Source organism: Portunus trituberculatus, chromosome 21 (genome assembly GCF_017591435.1).
Source record: "Portunus trituberculatus isolate SZX2019 chromosome 21, ASM1759143v1, whole genome shotgun sequence".
In the NCBI taxonomy this organism is placed as follows: domain Eukaryota; kingdom Metazoa; phylum Arthropoda; class Malacostraca; order Decapoda; family Portunidae; genus Portunus; species Portunus trituberculatus.
Window position 1 is genome coordinate 16,234,733 of NC_059275.1, and position 7,500 is coordinate 16,242,232.

The 7,500-nt window shown below is 39.9% G+C and overlaps 1 protein-coding gene across 2 annotated transcripts in view; it reads left to right on the forward strand.

The window, feature by feature from the left end:
* The window catches only part of LOC123507046, a 128,416-nt gene that overhangs the window by 67,408 nt on the left and 53,508 nt on the right, over positions 1-7,500 (forward strand). The window lies entirely within an intron of this gene.

The window sequence follows — 7,500 nt, forward strand, 5'->3', positions numbered from 1 at the left end:
ACTGGAATAAAATGACGCTTTCTGAATTCAAATTGATTTCTGGAACACTGAAGAGATAACGTATTAAATGTGAAGTGTTTCTGATAGACCATTGACAATAACAAAAAGATAAAGAGCGATTTAGAATGTAGTTAGTACTTTTATTAATCCAAACTGACATGTTACAATATAATAAAAGCAATAACACTAAATAATAATAATAATAATCAATATTGAGATGCATTTTTACCATATTTTTTTAGAGTGATTAGACGATTTTATTTATATTAGAAAGGGTCTATGGAGGTCAGGAGATTAATGGCCAAAGTCTTCACTATTTTAATCCCCACATAAGTTTCAGAAGCTGTATAAAATCGTCAAATAATAAACAGGATTAGTATTGAAACGCGGCATGATATTGAAGGCGTTAAAGGTTGACCGAATTAAAGGCTTTTTTTAATGTAGACATAAAGATAAAAATGAGATAAAGAGGTAAGAGATTGAAGAGGAGCAGGCTGAGAGGAGCTTCGCGGCCCCCAGTGAGCGTTAAAGAATGCCAAGTTGTGACGCCAAAAAGAGAAAGAAAGAAGGAAAAACTGATGAAAAGTGGAGAATTAATGAGGACGAATAACCATCACTTTGAGAGAGAGAGAGAGAGAGAGAGAGAGAGAGAGAGAGAGAGTTTATCCGAGGTGTAAATTGGAAAACGATATCAATAAGCTTTTCCCCATAACCTCAACCTCTCTCTCTCTCTCTCTCTCTCTCTCTCTCTCTCTCTCTCTCTCTCTCTCTGAAAAAAAAAGAAAACCTCATCGATATTCCAATACTGTGGGATCATTCACCTTTTGCGACCAGAGAGAGAGAGAGAGAGAGAGAGAGAGAGAGAGAGAGAGAGAGAGAGAGAGAGAGAGAGAGAGAGAGAGAGAGAGAGAGAGAGAAAAAAAAAAGAGAGAAAGAGAGGCGAAGTTTAACGACGATCAGACATCTCACTCACGTTCAACAGACAGACATACGGGGCAACTTAGCCGTTCGTTCACCGGTGTGTCTGTCTGTCTGGTTGTCCTACCCCGGCATTCCTCACTGTCTTACTCTCCACAAACTTTGCACATTTATATAAACCTTCCTTTTTTCTATCTCCTTTTTTTTCCTTTTCTTTTTTTCTTAATAGTGTGTTTGAGTTTGTTCCTTCCTCCGTTTTCTTCGTTTGTTTCGTTTTTTTCTTGTTTTTCCTGTTTATCATTTTTTTGTCTTTATTTTTTCCTTTTTTTTCTTCGTATTATGTTTGAGTTTGTTTCTTCCTCCGTTTTCTTCTTTTTCTCGTTTGTTTCTGTTATTTTTTTCGTTTTTTTTTTCTGTTCATCATTTTTTTCTCTTTTTCTCCCTCTTCTTTTTTTTCTGTCTCTATGTTCGGGTTTGTTCCTTCCTTTTTTTTATTTATGTTTATCTCTTATTTTCCTTCTTTAATTTATGTTTTTTTTCTGTTCTTTCGTTTGCTTTATTTATTTATTTATTTGTTTATTTATTTTGTGGTCTTCGGAATCTCTTTTTCTTACGGTTCATCGTGTTTTGGTGTTTGTTTGTCTGTTTATCTATTTTGCGTATGTTACTCTTTATCTACTTGCTGTATTTCTCTTGTAGCTTCTTATATTTTTTTTCATTTCTCTGTTTACTTGATCATATTTTCTATTTATTTATCTGTCTACATCTCCCTTCCTCTTCTTTTCATGTGTGTGTGTGTGTGTGTGTGTGTGTGTGTGTGTGTGTGTGTGTGTGTTGCGTTTCAGGATAAGATGCCGTCTCTCTACTCTCCAAGTGTCACGTTCCTCTCTGATACAAACATCCTACTTTGTGTACACACTTACTAAGACCTGCTCGTGTGTGTCTGTGTGTGTGTGTGTGTGTGTGTGTGTGTGTGTGTGTGTGTGTGTGTGTGTGTGTGTGTGTGTGTGTTAAGGGTGTGGCCAAAGGTCGTGGCATTGTGAGTGTGTGTGTGTGTGTGTGTGTGTGTCTGTGTGTCTGTGTGTCAGTGTGTGAAAGGTCAGTTTGTTCATGGTTAAAGTAACATTATTGGTATTATTTGTGTTATTATTATTATTATTATTATTATTATTATTATTATTATTATCATCATCATCATCATTATCAGGAGTAGTACTAGTTATGGTGGTGATAGTAATAGTAGTATCATCATTACCAGTTTCACCATCATCATCATCATCGTCACCATCATCACCACGAGTTTCAGTACTGTCATCATTATTAACCCCTTGAATACCGAGACGCGTTTGTACCTTGATTTTTGGGGTGTGATAAGACGATTTTACTAGAAAGAGTGTATGGAGGTGAAGAGATTAATGGCCGGAGTCTTCACTGTTCTGACCCCAACATGTGTTTCTGAAGCTCTATAAAATCTCCAGTTAGTAACGAGAATGAATATGAAAACGTGACACGGTATTGAAGAGCTCACAAACTTTTCAAACCTGTTATTATTAGTGTTCACGTTCGCTGTGCTGGTAGCTGAGTCCTTGGGAAGTGAGGGAGAGTAAAGGAGGCAAACTTTGGGAGTAGAAGGGAGAGAGAGAGTAGGAGACAGGAAGAGAGAAGTGCTGAGGTTGTCTGCAAGGCTTGTGTCTCTCTAATGAACCGTGGGAGGGAGAAAGGAGAGGAGAGGAGAAAATGGAGAAGGAGGAGGAGGAGGAGGAGAAAAGGGAGGAGGAAGAGGAGGAGATTGAGGGGAGGCATGACTGACCGTGAGTAGCTTATTGATTCTCTCTCTCTCTCTCTCTCTCTCTCTCTCTCTCTCTCTCTCTCTCTCTCTCTCTCTCTCTCTCTCTCTCTCTCTCTCTCTCTCTCTCTCTCTGACCACGTATAGTTAGTATGCTTCTCTTGACTGGGAGAGGTGAGGGGAGACGAGAAAAGGTGAAGGAGGAGGAGCAGGAGGAGTGGTGGTGTTAGTGGTGGGCAGTACGTTAAACCTCTTTTCATATCTTTCCTCGTCCTCCTCCTCCTCCTCCTCCTCCTCCTCCTCCTCCTCCTCCTCCTCCTCCTTCTGTTGATACATTTACTTTCCTCAACTTTTTTCTTTTCTTTCCTTTTTTTCTTCCTTTTTACCTCCAGTTATCCACCTCATCATCCCATTCCTACTTCCTATTTCCAAGACCTTTTACTCATTTATTCATTTATTTATCTATTTATACTTTGTGCTGGAAGAAAAAAATTGAATGACTTTGCAATATAATCATTTTTTTCCCTCATAGACGCAGTGACTCGCTAATCACAAGTGCATTCCGTATCATTACACTGCATTATGTCATTATATTTGAACTTTCTTCAGGGCACCACAACGCCAAGGCCATATGGCGCCGACCTTAACACATACACACAGACAGACAAATATATAGACAGGTATATCCTCAGGCACAGACACAGAGAGAAAAAGATACGTAGAGAGAGACACACAGAGAGACAGGGAGACACACAGACAGACAGACAGACATATTTCCTCAAACACACAGACACAAAGAGAGAAAAAAAGATTCGTTGAGGATTTTACAGACACAGAGACAGGCAGGCAGGCAGACAGACAGACAGATTTAGTATTCCCTCAGAAACATGGACACATAGAGAGAAAAAGATACGTTGAGACAGACACTCAGACAGACAGACAGACAGACAGACAGACAAACAAATAAAGTCACGTGTTTCCTTTCGATCACTAAGGAAGTAAAGATTGGAAATGTGAATAAAAACAAAAGCAATGTCAATAATTTCTGTCCGCTGCTCAGAAATGTATTGAATTTTTGAAAAGGTTGGCGTTGTAAGAAGTAAAAGACAAAATGAGGTCTAAAAAAAAAAAAAACAACACACACACACACACACACACACACACACACACACACACACACACACACACACACACACACACACACACACACACAGAGAGAGAGAGAGAGAGAGAGAGAGAGAGAGAGAGAGATGAAAAATAAATAAAGCTTGTAAGAGAGAGAGAGAGAGGAGACACAAAAAAGTTAATTCTTATTATAGTTTATTGATGAAATTCTTGCCTTCGTAAAAACAAAAAATAATAATAAATAAAAAGAAGAAGAAAAATAGTTTGACCCCACCACCACCACCACCACCACCACCACCAGCTGAGGTCATTCAAAGGAGGCGATCTAAAGTTACCTGAAAAATGTTAGTGTTTTCCAGTTGTTTTCTTTTATTTTAGCTTGAAAGGCTGACTGATGTTGGCTGGTCATCTTATCGAAACTTGCGACAAAACTGAACCAGGGAAAAAAATAGGTTTGTTTTATATGTATGAAAGAAAGTAGAGGAGGAGGAGGAGGAGGAGGAGGAGGAAGGAGAAGAAGAAGATTGGCTGATGTTAATAATGTTTGCTGTGTTATTGTAATAGTAATGGTGGTGGTGATAGTAGTAGTAGTAGTAGTAGTAGTAGTAGTAGTAGTAGTAGTAGTAACAGATACAAAATGACCAACTGTTTATTTATTTATGTAGTTTCAGCACAAATTGCCTTTCCAAATTTATGGCAATGTTTTATTCTCTTTGAGGTGTTGCTTTAACCAAACACACACACACACACACACACACACACACACACACACACACACACACACACACACACACACACACACACACACACACACACACACACACACACACACACACACACACACAACTCTCTCTCTCTCTCTCTCTCTCTCTCTCTCTCTCTCTCTCTCTCTCTCTCTCTCTCTCTCTCTCTCTCTCTCTCTCTCTCAAAAAGCACAACTGAGGGAGAATAAAAGAATGTAAAGAGACGGAGATAAAAAGCTAACTGATACGAACTCTTCAGAAAGGCGGGGCTTCACTGGGCTCGGCTGGGCTTGGCTGGGGCGCGCTGGGCTGATTTTGCGAACGATGGCACACACACGGAATTTTATCGAGGGAGACTTTGTGAGGGATGAAGGCAGAGTGTTTGACGTGGACTTGAAGAGGCGAGGCGCTGCATGCCTGTGAACCAACCCATTTCTGCCGTCAGTGCGTCAGTGTGTGGGCTGGCAAAACGTTTTTACTCCAAACGTTCCTTAGAAAACGTAATCAGATAGGAGTGTTTGGAGATCAGAGGAGTTAAGAGTGTGTGTGAAGATTATTAGCGTTTTGGAATAACAATGGAAGTAAAGCTAGTACTCGTATATAGAATAAGGGAAAGTAAATATTTTTAGTATATCTTGCCTGAGGGAAAACTGAAAAGTGATGGAAAAAAGCAAGATTCTTAGGAGAGTATAGGGAAGATTGAGGGATAAGTAGAACACAGAAAAGATGATGATTATTCGATGAGATGAATAATGATGGAAGGAAAACTAGTACACAGAATAAGGGAAAGTAAATGTTTGTAGTGTATGTAGGTTGAAGGAAAACTGAAACTAATAAAAAGCAAGATTCTGTGAAGAGGAAAGAGGCGATTAAGAGAAAACTAGAACACAGAGATGATGATGAAGAATATTCGATGAGAGGAAGAATGACGGAAGGAAAACTAGTACACATAAGAAAATATTTTAGTATATCAAGGTTCAAGGAAAATAAAACTGATGAAAAGCAAAATTCTGAGAAGAGTGAAGGGAATAATGAGAGGAAACTAGAACACAGAAAGATGATGAAGAATATTAGATGAGAGGAATAATGACGGAAGGAAAGCTGATAGTGACTAAAACTGATGAAAAAAGCAAGATTGTGAGAAGAGTAAAAGGAAGATTAAGAGAAAAACTAGGACACAGAAACGAAGCTGGAGATTATCGGATGAGAGAACCTGTTAGCTATTCTCCCTCCCATCCATTCACGCCAGCAATTTATCACAGCAATCTAAGTGTTAAAGAAAAGAAGGTTCAAGAGTGCATTGCCATTAACAGACCACCAGATGACGCAATGACACAGTTACCATTAGCAGTACAAAAAAAAAAAACGTTCCTAAGCACATTTTCATAACGTTTTCTCGACACAACGGTACCGAATTAGCGTGCACCGTGGCCACTAGTATGAATGTCAAGGAGTTTCGTAAATTGTATGATTGAATTGAAGAAAAAATTAAATATAGATTAATGAACTTTGATTTTTAGGTCAAGACAAGAGATGCGGTATGTGATAAGTAGATTTATATTGTTTTTGTTGTTTTGTTGTTTTTGTTGGTGTTTGTTAAGGTAATGACATGTTTTACAGAGAGAGAGAGAGAGAGAGAGAGAGAGAGAGAGAGAGAGAGAGAGGAATGTGAATAACGAATGATAGAAGAGAAGTAGTAAGAATGATTTGTAGTGGAAACCTTTAGTGCGTGTGTGTGTGTGTGTGTGTGTGTGTGTGTGTGTGTGTGTGTGTGTGTGTGTGTGTGTGTGTGTGTGTTGCGTGCAGGAGGGGTGGTCGGGTGGCAGACAGCGGCCATCATTTGCCTAAAACTTGTGGCTTGTGTGTGTGTGTGTGTGTAGGTGCAATACATAAGTGTGTGTGTGTGTGTGTGTGTGTGTGTGTGTGTGTGTGTGTGTGTGTGTGTGTGTGTGTGTCCCATATTTCTTCTTTTATGTGTGTATGAGGGAGAGAGAGAGAGAGAGAGAGAGAGAGAGAGAGAGCAGAGGGACAAGTCAGTGAATGATAATGAATGAAAATGATGATGGACGGGTTATAATCATGAATGCAGTTGTGAATGACGGCTGGTGAGGATGAATAATGAAATGATTCACTAACCACAGAAATTAAGGGGAAAAAACTCGATTTTCTATTTGTTTTTCCATTGTGTTTTGTTCACTTCATTCTTGTGATGGAAAGAAAGATAGAACATACTACTACTACTACTACTACTACTACTACTACTACTACTACTACTACTATCACCACCACCACCACCATCTCACTCAGGCATCACCAAATCTTTCCTCTAATCTTTCCCTTTTACCCCTCTTTTTTCCCCTCTTTTCCCCTCTTCTTCCCTTTCCCCTCTTTAAGGATTGGACACCAGCTGATCCTTACACCTGATCCCCTCGGCCAGTCAGCAGAAGGACTCCCCAGCCCTCTTCGAATCTTCAGAAATCCGCAGTAATTCTTAGAGTCCTCCCTTCTTCAGTAGTTCCTCCCCTTCTTCTTGTTCTTCTTGTTCTTGTTCTTCTTCTTCTTCTTCTTCAGGGAAACGTAGGTACAACAGATCACGAACAACATACTACATTCTCTCTCTCTCTCTCTCTCTCTCTCTCTCTCTCTCTCTCTCTCTCTCTCTCTCTCTCTCTCTCTCTCTCTCTCTCTCAGTATCTTATTTTCTCTTCCTGACGTATCTCTCACTCTTTCCTCCTCCTCCTCCTCCTCCTCCTCCTCCTCCTCCTCCTCCTCCTCCTCCTCCTCCTCTTCCTCTTCCTCCTCCTCTTTTACAACCGTGTGAATAACTTCGCAGAGGAGGAGGAGGAGGAGGAGGAGAAGAAGAAGGAGGAAGAGGAGGAGGAAGATCTAAGACCCTTCCTCACTTTACGGCCAACTGGGGAGGCAAGA